The sequence below is a fragment of the Neopsephotus bourkii genome, unplaced genomic scaffold (genome assembly GCF_033783945.1).
Source record: "Neopsephotus bourkii isolate Nb327-2 ecotype Australia unplaced genomic scaffold, CSIRO-AGI_Nbou_v1 NB_361, whole genome shotgun sequence".
Classification (NCBI taxonomy): domain Eukaryota; kingdom Metazoa; phylum Chordata; class Aves; order Psittaciformes; family Psittacidae; genus Neopsephotus; species Neopsephotus bourkii.
In genome coordinates this window covers 213,837-228,379 of record NW_026900867.1, presented here as the reverse complement: position 1 = coordinate 228,379, position 14,543 = coordinate 213,837, and the positions used below count along the sequence as shown (strand labels likewise).

The 14,543-nt window shown below is 36.5% G+C and overlaps 1 long non-coding RNA gene across 1 annotated transcript; it reads left to right on the top strand.

Annotated features, from left to right (window-relative positions):
* The first annotated feature begins 9,479 nt into the window (after positions 1–9,479).
* LOC133209777 (uncharacterized) lies at positions 9,480–14,260 on the top strand. Its single transcript, XR_009724761.1, has 3 exons — positions 9,480–9,876; positions 13,677–13,884; positions 14,089–14,260. It is a non-coding gene; the product is annotated as an uncharacterized LOC133209777 (long non-coding RNA).
* The last annotated feature ends 283 nt before the right edge of the window (positions 14,261–14,543 follow it).

Below are 14,543 nucleotides of genomic sequence, written 5' to 3'. Positions count from 1 at the left end.
ACAGCAAGTAAAGTACAGACAAAAGGCCAAAGTTTCAGTTGTTATTTGTTAAGAAGCAGTTTTCAGTAAATTCAAGGTCATGATTTAGGCAGGAACACTAATCACACACTTGTCCACCTGTTTGGTTACAAGTCTGCTCCTTGACATACTTTTGTCTTAGGTTGTCTACCACTTCTCAGATCAAGGTCTGCCATGCAATTTATCATATACATCACATACCTGTAAAATTGAGAAAATGAATGTGACAAAATGTACATTTCTGGTGCGCTGTCAGATTAAATTTCACATGTTTATAGATATGATTCCTAGCCAAAAATTTACACCAGAATTTTGTCTCATCTTTATATATGATGCAGTTCACGAGGCTTTAGTGATACTTAGGATTTGAAGAAAATTGGCTGGTAGAAAAAAGTATCATTTCCACAGCATAACTACACATGTGGTTCTCAATGACAACAATATTATAACTAATGTACTAGCAAACTGTACAAGACCTAACCATGATGCTTTTCATTTTCCAGGTGTCTGAACTCGGCTAGATTCATAAATCATGAATGTTGGACTCTGGAGGGTTCCTTAGTAACTCTGTCATGTAATGATGCTTGGCAAGGTTAATTTTCTTTTTTTAAAGGTCCATGTTTTAGGTAGGAAAGCAGCAGCATTAAAAGTCACATAGTACTTATCTTGATGTTGACTGCTATGAAGAGAACCGAAGCCACATTTGGTTGTGGTGGCTGTCATGGATCAATTAATGATTTCAGTTTCTACATGTTTTCATTAGGATCACCAGGTGTAAGGGTTTTTCAGAGCAGCCCTGCGGAGAAGGACTTGGTGGTGTTGGTCAATGAGAAAATGAACATGAACCAGCAATGTGCATTCACAGCCCAGAAAGCCAACCATGTCCTGGGATACATTAAAAGGAGTGTGACCAGCAGGTCACAGGAGGTGATCCTACCCCTGTACTCTGCTCCTGGGAGACCTCACTTGGAGTATTGTGTGCAGTTCTGTTGTACTCAACATAAAAAGGACATGGAACTGTTGGAACAAGACCAGAGGAGGACCATGAGGATGATCAGGGGACTGGAGCAACGAAGACAGGCTGAAAAAGTTGGGGTTGTTCAGCTGGAGAGGAGAAGGCTGCCTGGAGACCTCATAGCAGCCTTCCAGTATCTGAAAGGGGGCTGTAAGGATGCTGGGGAGGGACCCTTCATTAGGGACTGTAGTGATAGGACAAGGGGTAATGGGTTCAAACTTAAACAGGGGAAGTTTAGATTCGATATAAGGAAGAAGTTCTTTATTGTGAGGGTGGTGAGGCACTGGAGTGAGTTGCTCAAGGAAGTTGTGAATGCTCCGTCCCTGGCGGTGTTCAAGGCCAGGCTGGACAGAGCCTTGGGTGACATGGTTTATTGTGAGGTGTCCCTGCCCATGGCAGGGGTGCTGGAACTAGATGATCTTAAAGTCCTTTCCAACCCTAACTATTCTATGATTCTATGAGGCTTAGGATTTGTGTACAAAATACACACTAATTTGTCAGTTGCACATATGAGGTAAATGGATTTTTAAAAGCTACAGTTTTCGAATGTCAACAGCCTTATTCTTAGTAAGGTGAGGTCCTAATTTTTTGTCTCTTTTCCCTGTATTTATCTGTACACAGATGACACCACTTAAAATATAGTTGAACATTTTTCACCATCAACTAAGGCTAATATCAACAAGAATTCCTTCCATTTGTTGACCATAAAACTGAGTTAGAAAAAGTTGCATGCTTATCCAAGTCTGTAAACAATCCTGAGTAGAATACTCATGTTGTGCAGTGTCTCCTGCCAGTATACATTGCTGTTGATACCCATGTTTTGGCAACCTGAATAGTCTGCAGAAGAATAGAAGTCCTTGAACTACATGGCCACAGACTGCAAACGAGGGACACACTGCCCTAGAGAAGTTCGGAAGTGACAATATTTCAATGATATCTCTGGAATAACTATCATCCCTGCATGAAATCAGCAATAATTATTACTTATTTATCATCCCTGATAACTATTAAACAGAGGCCTGATATCTGGTTTCCTAAGGTGACCAATAAAACCAGTATAAATGGAAAGATCATAAAAGACAGGACAAGTATTATTAATTTCCTGCTATAATGTTTCAGCTTCTATCATTATTCTGACAAGCTTCCCAAGATGACTAACTTAATAGCCACTAATGACTCTATCCCTCATAAGCTTGTTCCATACTTTTTTGGCTTTAGCTCTCACCGCATCATATGGCAACAAAATTCATACTCTAATGACGTGCTTCTTTTTATTTGTATTCATTTGGCTTCATAATTATTTCATTGGTTCATTTCTACATTGTGAAAAATACTGAATCGCTTCCTAGTTGCCTACATGATGATATTCACATCCTCCCTTCATCCTCTTTTTTGGTCTTTCAGCTGGCACATAAATAAATTTTAAAATAACTTTATACACAAATATCTTCCTCTAGAAGATTTTAAAAAGAAACATTGTCAGAATCTGGGTTTTTAACAGATTAAGGCAGCATTTTTCAGAGAGAAATTAATTCTCTATCAATTCTATAGGTCTGCTGTTTTTCTCAAATAGGTCACACTTTTTACAAGTCTATGAATGATAGTTTCCCTAAGTGGGTATTCTAAAGCCACTGATTCTGTATATATGTCTCAAATTATATGATTTCATCATGCCAAAACAGTTCCCTTGAATAAAAAAATCTAGTCCAGAGGATATTGCAATAGTGAAAGCAGACATTATACTGTACAAATTTGTTATATTGTACTCCAAAATAATCACATTGGCCCCTTGTCACATTCTTGCATAATCATGTATTGATTACAACTTTACAACCCAAATGATATAAATCATCACCTCTGTTTATGACTACCTTACATGAAACACACTCAGGTTTCAGAAAAAATAGCCTCCCTCTTAGGTCTTTTCTGGCTTACTCCCATTACGGTATTCCAATTTTAGTGCTGAAGAGTAAACCTATGAGGATGGGAGGCTGCGAGAAGCATATTTTTTCTGGCCTTAAGAGACAGCTAAGAAGAGAGCTTTAGCTTAGGTAATCTACAACTAAATAGTGGGTGGCTGTAGAGAAAATGAAGACAGACTCTTCTTGGAGGTGTACAGTGAAAGGATGAGAGACAGTACACACAAGCTGGAGCATGGAAAATTCTGCCTAGACGTAAGGACAATATCATCCCCCCCCCCCCCCCAACAAGAGATACCCACAGGTCTCTACCCTTGGAAAGACTCAGACTTTAATAAATGGTTTCTTGAATACTGTGCTTTACTTGGACTTGCTTTGTGCTGGCCTACTCAGGTCAATTCAAAACTCTACGATTATGTCATTTTATGGTTGTGCTTATCTCCATGATGCAACTTCTGCCCACAGCCTATCCATAAATGTGTTCCACATATTCATATGTAACAGCAGGTGGTGATAGTTTCTTACAGTTGAGGAATAATAATTTATATAATACACAACAGATTATTTCTTACAAAAAAAAGTAAAAGGAATCAAGATGACCCACTCTTCTCATTACATCCAAGAGAAGAAAAACATAAACATGGATAGTTAGAATTTAACACAGGTTTCCAAAGAAGTCCAAGAAGTAACAAAGGGATTTAAAGGAAGAGCAGTTCTTTTCATTCAAATGAGTGAGTTAAGACACAGAGAGGGATAGCTCAGAGTAGCCTTGACATAAATAGTTAATATGAAAACTTCTTAGTATCTAAGTAGCTGAATATACACCAGCAGGTTATGTAATTGTGGTTTTGTAGAATCCCTGAATGACTAACACTTGCAACAAGGTGTCAGATGTGTTCTTGTAAGGGACCATGGCTTAGAAAGGCACTTTGTAAAAAAGAGTTGCAAAGTCTAAGAAAGAGTTCTGACAGTACAGGCCGAAAAGGGAGCACAAAATGAGATTGCAAAGAGAATGGTTTCTAGAGCAAAAAATAATAACACAATGGGAGGAATAAAAGAGGAATGGAACAGAAAATGATATTATATAATTTTAGTTAATATCTGAAATGGAGGAAAAACAAGAAGAGAGTAGCTCCTTTATGACTACTGTAAAATAGTTTTTCACTCTATGATTATGGAGATCACACAGTAGATTTTGAAGTTAATGTCAGTGAACAACCCTGGAGCTAGTTTGTATAACAGGTGTTCCTGCATATAGGGTTACATTACTGTTTATAATGATATTTGTGGCTATACTATTGATAATTTACCTTCTAGGCATAAAGATATTTGATGAAAGCCCTTTTAGTTTCTTGTTTTCAGGTCTCTTTTTCCGACCAACTACATGTATGTTCAATTCAGGACAGCTACTTAGGAATGTTACTACTTGTTAGATATGAACATTTTTGAAGGGGTCTAGAGGAGAAAGAGAGGAGTAATAGAAACATTTTTTCAGCTAAAATTCTGCCTCTTTCACAGACAGGAGTCTAAGACACCTGAAAAAAAAACCCAACCAACATGTATCAGACCCTACTAAAAGCCTAACACATCACACGTTCCAACCTTTTCTGGATTTTGCTCTCCTCTATACCAGAGTGGTGTATACCACTCCTATATAGATTGCTTTTATCTTCATAATCTTTGGATCTTGGAAACTTTTAATAAAGTCATGCAAGGCTCACAGTTTAAAAGCAATAACTGACAATTATCCATTTAGGGGGTTGCAAAACTGCCTTGAGAATGTAAAGTACACTATCAATCATATCTTTGTTATTTAATGGAGAGCTACTGTAATTTACTTGGTGCAACTGTTATGTAATTGGCCACAGTAAATTCACTTGAGTAAAGAAGACCGAAGTCGGGTTATATTCCAATACAGTAGCTCTGAAGGTCCTAAATTTATGTTTTCCTGTAATGCTAAAGAAGTTTTTCAACTCATTTTCCTTTCCAAAGTCTAAGTTCTACAGACTACAGACTACAGACTACAGTTTATTCTACAGAATAAACCATCATTTGTAAATTCATTAAGACAAACAAGAAGGCAAGTGTATGTAAATGAAATATAAATTTAACAAATATTCCTTGTATACAGGGAAACAGCCTATATGTGTATAGCCTACTGGTGTCCTGTCGTAGACCTCTCACAAAGTGTGAGTGGTAAAGTGGCATTATTTTTGGTAAGACTCCTGACAACTGAATTTTATCTTATTTCAGTATTGATTTTGCCTGACATACTAAAACATGCAGAAGCCCATGCTCATGAGAATAGTGGGGAGATACACCTGAGAATCAAAATACTGTTTGCAGCTTAAATTCAATGTTGGAGGAAAGATTGAAATATTTTTAATATTAACCAATCCATTTAGTAATTCTTAGTTCCAAAGTTTCCTCAACACTCAGGTCCACTTCTAATTATTAATGAAAGAATAAAACTTTGGACTGATGAAGTTCCGCCAGTTCACTTTACATGTCTGTCTATGTAGATCTGAGCCTGGAACCTCAATCTTTAAAAAAATTAATAAAGTAAGAAAAGAAAATACTGCTCTTTCTTCTTCTGAGACTGTAAGACTTTAGCTAAACTATTCAATAATACAACATCTCTATAATTCACTGTATGATTTGTGCTTATATTATCACGCACTATTATTACACAATTAATCATAGTGACAATGGTGAAGGAAGATCGAGAACTGAAGAAGTTCTGAATAGAACTGCTCCAAAATATTATTTGTATATCAGAATTTTTATTGTTATTATTATATTATTAAATCTTTTCAGTAAAAAAATATCTTAAACAATTATTTTTTTTGAAGGAACAAGATTATCATAATAAAATCCAATATAGTGTTACTTTTGGGTTGCTAGTTAAATACTGAAAATTTTGGCTAAGATGGAAATTGTTCTAAAGGCAGGAAAGTGAAAAAAGAAAGAATTCATTCTTCACAGTAATAAAAAAGCTCTGGCAATGTATTTGTTTCTATAAATAATCTTGTCATCTTGCCACAGATGCAGGAGAGCTCCATTTATGGAACACTTTTATAAATAAGGCTGGAAACCAAATTTCTACGATTTTCTGTGTTTCTATTTGACATAAATCAACATTACTTTTCTGCATGCATTCCATTATAAAAGCATTCCTTTCACAATTTACTCTTTAGTAATGGGTAACACTTTGTATGAAAGAATACAGTTTGCCTTATTCTCATTTCATGCTAATTTTGTTCAAATTCTACCTCAAAAACCAGTATCTGCCTGTAAAGAACATACCACATTCTGGGTATAATGTGCAGTTCAAAATGCACCAGTGATTGCATGTATATCAGAGCTGCAATATTTTGAAAGCTACCTTATTCTAATTATTAATACAAAAAAATCTTTACCTGCCTTGACTCTACAAAGAAGTGATTGCAGAAGAGGTTGCCATTAATGTGAGATACAACAAGGGCTAATCAGGAACAAGTAAAACAATGTGTCAACTTACAAGAACAATGGTGATTTACCATAAGAATGTTATTGAATATCCTTCATCACCTTTTTGATACGGAAAGAAAACCCATATAAAATATGTTGTCTTGTTAAGCACCCCAACCACACAACTGTAAAAATAAATCTATTTGCTAAAAAAAAGTCACTTAAAACCCAGAAGTCTTGCAGCATCATTTTTGTAGTATGAAGGACTCTTATCTTATTCATGAGACCATTTTTTTTCCTTCAGAATGTAGACATTAAAGATATTACAATTTCCAATCTGCTTGCAGTGTAATTGATTCTTTGATGTCTGTTTTCTGTGTTATAAACATTAAACAACTTGTGTGCAGGTCAGTGATTATTTTTATTTTAGTGTTGTGGTTTTGGTTTGTCGTTTTTTTTTTTTTTTGCCCTGTGTAATTGATTAAAGCTTTCAGTTATTTATTTATTTTCTTGAAAGGACAGTGTATGACCTAAAATCCTATGTTCACTATAAAGGAGTAAGAATTTGAAGACACCTGACTTCGATAGGCTACTTTGTGCTTTCCCTACACCAGAAAGATATAGAAAAATGGTAGGAACATATGAATAAAGCCATTGATAAACTAAACTAATAAGAACATAAAGATCTTTAGAAGGAAAGATTAGCTTGGATAAATAACATTTTTCATGTTCTATAAAAAAATATTGAAACATTCCCTGTCCTGAGTAATATTAAGAAGTCAGCATTTTGAAAGCTCTTTTCCTAATTTAAAATGTGCAGACAAAAAGATCTTGTGTCTATCAAACTATTTAAACATTAATGTTTTGTCTTGACCTTCAGTTCTTTTCTGTAATACTTCACTTAATTTTTGACTAAAAGCAATTTCTTATCTGAGAGAAGGAATTTTTTCAGTTTGGCAACATGAAAATAGGACATTTGAAACATTTTTTTTTTAAAATGTAAATAACCAAGAAATTTCATTTGAATCCTAACTGTTCCTTACAAAAAAATGAAAGGGAGAATGAAATGAAGGGAAGAGATTTTAAGCACTTGTTCTTTTTTTTTTTTTTTTCTTCTTCTTCTTTGAGAACTGCTTCTGGATTTCTGGATAGGAAAAAAGTTTTTGTTTGTCTGTTTGCTTGTTTTGTTGGTTTGTTGTTTTTTTTTTTTTTTTTAATCCTGGTACAAGAAGTATCAAATACATCATTATTAAAGTATGTATTTTCTAAATTGGATAATTGTGTGATAGTATATCTAAAGAAAATTTGGTAAGTGAAAGTTACGGATTTAAAGACAAAAAGTGCTAATATCTGTTTGATAATGAAAGTATCTCCAAAGACAAAATGTCATATTTTTTTTCTTTCAGGTTTATCAAACAGACTGGATAGTTCCTGTAGAATTCAAAGGAGAAAACTATTTTGACTGATATCAGGAGGCTGTTCTGGACGGTATCAAGGAGAAATCCTTTCATTCTTAAAAGACTGGTTAGACTATTCTCATGACTGAAGTATTAAGTCACTATAAATATTTTGCTTAGGAAGTCTGAAGGTTGTCTGAAGGTTAGTGCTAAATAAGACAGGATTACATTCAGTAAATGTTTTGTCACTTTAATTTCATTTTTTATTTTACTTGGTAGTCTGCTATTTCATTGTGGAACTTGGAAGACCGTGTGCTAGGACTTGGGTTTAGTCATTAAAAAGTACCCCTTTGACCCCCTGAAAGTCAAATTCGAAATCTTTAGCATCATGTAAGCAAAGTGACAAGCTAATGAAAGCCAAGAAGAACCTATGATGATGCACTAAACTGCCAAATTGAAGTGATGTTACAGAATTCCTTTCTTATGATATGCAGAAAAGAAAATCTTGTTATCATGTAGGCTTTAAACTTAGATATAAGTGCCACTGCTGGACCAAGTCTTGAGAATGTCTAACAGTTACTTATAATATTCAAACTTAAGAGCTATTGAAGCCAACAGCTCCTGGATTTCAGCAGGACAATGGTAGGATAGTAGTGAATACAGGAGTGAACTAATTAATGCCTATGTGCCAGCGTTTTCCCCCATCAGATAGAATGGGACATATGGTTAGGATATATGGAATGTAAATATGTGTGGCTTCTGAGACTATCTGGTTGGTGCCTGCTCTGCATGGAAGATTAGAATGAGAAACAGAAGAACACATTAAACACTCAGATACGCAAATCCTAACAAACAGAAGTAAAGGAGGCATTATCAACAACCACAGCTCTCAGGTCACAGATTTATTGATGGACGGTTGGACTGCTCGAAGCCCTGGGGAAGTTCAGTCAGAACCATCAAGCAACTGATAAGAAGAAAAATGAGATTATTATAGTTTCAGGGGAGGGAGCAAATTTACAGTAGGATGTTTGAAAAGGCTTGGGGTGTTGCACAAAACTTACTGTGGGATGTTTAGAGAACAGATATAAGGTAGGCAAAGGCAATGAGCGTGCTGGATCAGAGAGAAAACATGGGAAATGGACAATATGGGAGATAAAAGATGCAATCTAAAGAAGGTACAGATCAGTGTGCTCTTGCTTGCCCAATCCCTCTGCCTGGTAAACAGTCTGGTCTTCTTCTTTGTATCTTCTTATCCAACTCCTACCTGTTTTCTCTAGGTTGCTTGCTTGCTTGAGTGCTTGCTGTTTTGTGTGTGAGGATAGTGAATGACATAGTGGAGTAGCTAGAATAATTAGAGTTCTGGGAGCCAGCTACTACAGAGACTAGGAATATGTTAGCAGTCTCTCCCACAGCAATGGCAGAGATCTCTTTGTGTTTGTGTTGTCATGGGTACAAAATCTGATAGAAACATTGAGCCTGATTAGCCAGCAGGCACAAGCAGAATTAAGCCATTTGTGTTATTCATGTTTGAGTGAGTGCTCTTTATGTATATATAGCGCTTGTAAGTATGCTGTCCTTTTGTTTGTGTTGATTAGCTCATGTTTTATCACATGAACACTCAACCTTGCTCCTGAAATACGGAAGCAACCTGTAGCAGCCTAGAAGGGAGTCCTTCTATGGGAGTATTGGTTACCAGCAAATTTGGATTCCCTTTTACACTGACTGCAAATGCATAACAAAGCATCCTGCAAGGTTATTAATTCACAATAGCCATGTTACCATTTTGTGCTTCACGTTAGAGAAGGAAGAGAATCCTGCAGGTATTCTGCAGGTATCACAGTTTCTGTTCGGAAGTTATCCAGGTGTTTCTGCTGGCATTTTTCCTTGTGGACATAGACATAAATTCCAGAAGATTATGTGGCTTTTCCAAGCCTGCCATGTGGCATGTGGGCACAGTTCAAGCTCCATGTAAGGCCTTGCACCTAAACCTCTTGGCCAGATGCAGTAGAGCTACTGAAGATCAGAGCCAGTGTAGCGTATTGCCTGATGGTCTCTTCATTAGAAGTATGAAAACACGGTAAGTGGCTTTCTAAGGTTAGGAAGCAAATTGATTATGAACTGGAGTTTTGTCTACCAACAATTTTTAATATGTAATCTTGTCATGAGTGAACTGAAGTCATTAATAATACAGTAAGCAAAATGTGCTACAGTTAACCTTAAATTATAACTTACAAAGAGCGTTCTTGCAGTTTCTGCCATGATTTATGGGCTCAGTTTATTCTATGCAAATTCATGCACAGTTTCTAATAAGAGGGAGGAGGAAAGATAAAAGAGCCCTGAATTTTTTATAAGCTTTTTCCACTTACCTTAATTTAGAAATATGAAGCTGAATATGTAAGTAGAGAATAATTACTTATTACTAATCTCCCACATAGTTTATCTATTTCAGTCCTGAACATCCTGAGCAATGCAAAACATAACTGTTTTACTACCTGTGCCACTGTAAATATGATAATTAGGTATACTTCAGTGATAGTTTTTTGCTGATACATGAGAAGATAGATCCTGTAATATAACCAGGCAGTGCTTCCCTATTGTTTTATATCCCTTTTAAAAATAATATACATGCTGTTCAGTATTTCATTCATAGGACACAGTAAAGTTAACTTTTAAGAGGATGATGCCCTAGATAAGTTCCTTGAGCATGTTTTTCCAGATGCAATCCTTAAATTTTAGAAATGGTGTAACAAATTTGGGATTTCCATAGAAATCCATGCAAACAGCTACAGCAGAACCCAGTACTCTTTGCTTTGTAGAACAAGTTCTAAATTACTCAGTACTCATTGTGTCATTACCTTGACTCATAAAAGCGCTTGGGACCCTACATCATGTTAGACAGCTGGTTACAACAGAGCAATATGCAAGCCATCTAGCTTTAAAAGATCATTGTGCAAACCCTCTTCCATTCTGTTCCTCCTGTTCCTTAGCTACTTGGGTAGCTTTTGATTGGCTCAAACCAATGTCTCTTTGGAGGACAGCCATAGTACCAAATACTCCTGTTGTCAGTGACTTTTGTCCAGTGACAATATACCAGAAGGATAAAATATATGGATTGTATTTCACTTACAAAAATCTGAAGGAATCTAAAGCTTTCTTTCATTGTTATTAACACTAATAAGAACCTAGATGGTGGGGTCCACTGAGGGTATATTAAAACTCCCAGCAGAAAAAACCGCTGATGGTCTTATTCGATAAATAAATCCACTTTTAAATCAAAGAACTCCCATTTTCCAGGGAACCTGACAGTAAAGATTCCCCTGGTTCACACTTTTTTTTTACATCACCATTGATAAAAGAGCACTTGTGCTAACCATTTTATTGCTAGGAAGGAAGGAAGGAAGAAAGAAGAAAAAGAAGGAAAAAGTGGGGTGAGAGAAAATCCTCGTTTATCTAAAAGTACAATGAACCAGTGTTACACTGAATTTTACTTTTCATTAGTTAGCAAACAAGTCAAAATGTTTTTCTGTTATCTCCACTTCTAGCTATCACATTAAATTAAGATAAAATCACCAATGATAAATAGACATCCTCCAGTCAGGTAAAAAAAATAATTTGTTTCGTGTAAATCACAACCACATGTTGCATTATCACTCCCTGCTCCAAACTCCTTGCTACTCAGGGTTTTTCATGCACTTGCATTTCTAAAACATACTAAGACCAAGAGCTATCTCAAGGTGTCTTCATCTTTTGCTGGGATCCTGAAAGACCACTAGCTGTCTTTTCTGGTTTAAGTCTCACGGCTTTAGATGCTTAGCCACACCTAGCTCAAGACATCTATTTCATGATGCTTTGTGATGTTAAGGCCTTGCCTTAGACCTGAAAATAACTTCAAGGTGGATTTTTTTCTTGTTGCTTCTATCTCTGAATCTGAATCCAGAACTGTTTCTCTAAACATGGCTGCCAAACCAAGGAAGTTAAACAGCCTTCATTCAAAGGACAATGAGGAAGATCAGAAAGAAAGTTATTTTATTTGGAGAGCAGCAGGAACCCCCAGTTTGGAACTGCATTTTCTGTGACATATCCAACACCAGGACCTATATAACATCAGAAGTGTTAAGACTATCAGATGTATACATGTATAAGCACAGTTCAGTTAGTGAAGATGTACTGTTGGCTTTTCAGTATACCATCCCTCTTGATCTTAATGCACCTGTTCTGGTTAACTTTTGTTTAAAAATATTTCAGATTCAGTCTTAAATAAAATCTGAGGGGGGGAAATATATTAACAAAATCAAAACTATAAGATTATACCATGCTCAGAGTTCACTGGGATCCTTCTAGTATATTTTTTGTTGAGTGATGGCTTTAGCTGGTTACTGATTGGCAGTTCTTCCCTGTGGCAAATTCATGTTTCACTGGAGATCTTACCAGTTATTGAAATTTTCCATGAGAACAGAACCCAAACAGTCGTCCTGGATATTTTATTTGCGCCTTAACTGGAGGCTGAAACAAACAAACAAACTAACAAACAGAAAAAAATTATCCTCTAGCTCCTCAGTGGCATACAAAGGCTATTTCTTTTCCCACTGGGGAGCAGCAAAAGTGCCTTGGAGTGAAGAAACCCAACTTCCTTGACTTCATCTCCCTTCTCAGGACTCATGAGGGTGACCCTGCAAGGTATTAGATGCTCTTTTCCCAGCAGACTTCGGTCACAGCTGAATAACAATTCTTTCCATCTGACTTTTGGCAGCTGAGCTACGTAAATTGTCAATATGCTTGCCCTCTGGCTTTTACTATAGTTGGTGAAAAGAAATAATAATCTCTAGATATTAGATACTCGTGCCCCACTTTTAAGTCCTAAAGCAAAAAATTATATTTGTTTTATAATTTTAACTTAGTTGATGGTATAATTAGCATAATGATAATCAATATAGAATTTGAAAATGAATTCCTAATTCTTAACTTTTCTATAAGGTGTGTAATTACATTTGTGTGAAATGACCAATGGGTCATCCTGGTTGAAACAATAGCAGTAAAGTGGCACGGATACTAGCATACTTTGTGAACTCCGTGAAAGTCTTCTTAAACAATGAACTTTGTCACAGCACATGCTTTTCTGAAAGCTACAAAAGCTTCAAGACATACATCAGTTGGTTTATTCTCAGCTGTCCCAGATACTGATGTGTGTTTTTTATCTGTCCTTCTGTTCCAGAACATTTGCCCTGTAATATCCAAAAGTTTTCACCTTTTTGTCCAAGATTACCAAACATGTAGAAATGCTTGAAATGGCTACAGACCTCCTGAGAGCATTTCATTTGTTATATTTTTTTTTTTTTATAACTACAGGCTGGAATTGGTAGCTTTAGCTGGAGAGTGCTGGGAATACTCACTGCAGTCATTTCGGAACTTTGTCTGAAACAGTTTGTCAGATCTAAAGTCAGGAAAAAAGTGGAGAAAAATGCAGTTCTAAGACACCCACATGATGAAGAGCTGCCTAGAATAAACAGAGGTTCTAAGTTTTATCTATGCAATTAGTATTGCTTGCTGTCATAATCTCCCTGATACACTCCTGAGCTGTCTGGAAGAATGCTAGGTCTCATGGGCCAAGTACCAGGGAGCATATTGAGAGCTGAGCTAAAAGGCCAGTCATGAGGGAGTACTCACATGTAGTGGGATTTATTAGTATAGAGCTAGTCTAAGTAGCTCAGAGGCTGAACTTGCTGGGCAGAAAACCTTGTCTATCTCCTTTCCCAAAGATTTTTCACTGAAGGACAAATTCAAAAGGTCTTAGTTTGCATGGAGTGGAAAACATATTTGAAAATTGGGACAAATGTATGTACATCAGATTACATATGTGTTGTCACTGATGGCTTTTAGACGATGTCTTGCTAATGAACTTGTCAGCACTTGCAACTTCTCAGATTCCATTCTGAGAGACTGTAACAAAGCAGAAGCTGGTAAAAAAAAAAAAAAGTGAAGCACACCAAACACCAAGAACTTCACTGGAGATTGAGAACACTGCCATTTCTAAATGGAGAGGAGCCAGAATCCTGCAGGATCAGACCCATCAGTCACAGGAAGAGAGGTGAGTGAAGACCTCAACTTACTGCATTGATTGCCAATGACTGGAGAAAGAACAAACAGGCGGATTAACCCCCATTTTATGGTAAAAATAATTATAACATGAATCCTTGGATGAATGGAACACTGAATGTCTCTCTCTCTGTCTTGCACACACTCATGCACATATACACCCCTTCTTTTTTTTTTTTTCTTTTTCCTTCCAAAGATATAACTGCTTTGGGAGAAGGAAGATTGCATTTCTTCAATGACTGCATTGTTTAGAAGAAGCTGTCAGTATTGATCAGCGGCTAAGACCAGCTGCAAGAAAACACTTTACACTTCCCACTTTAAATGTGTGAAGACTAAGTAATGTAATAACCAGTTCTGGGTAACAGCTCCCTCTCATTTCCTTTGTTTCCTGGGGATTGAGTGTACCTTCAGTAGATTTGCAGATGACACTAAACTGGGTGGGAGTGTTGATCTGGTAGAGGGCAGGAGGCTCTGCAAGACAGGTTGGATCCATGGAATGTGTTCAATGGCATGATGTTCAACAAGTAAAATTGATGGGTCCTGTAGTTGGACCACAATAAACTCAAAAAACGCTCCAGGCCTGGGGAAGGATGGCTGGAAAGATGCTTGTCAGAAAAGAACCTGAGGATGTTGATTGATGGCTGCTGAACA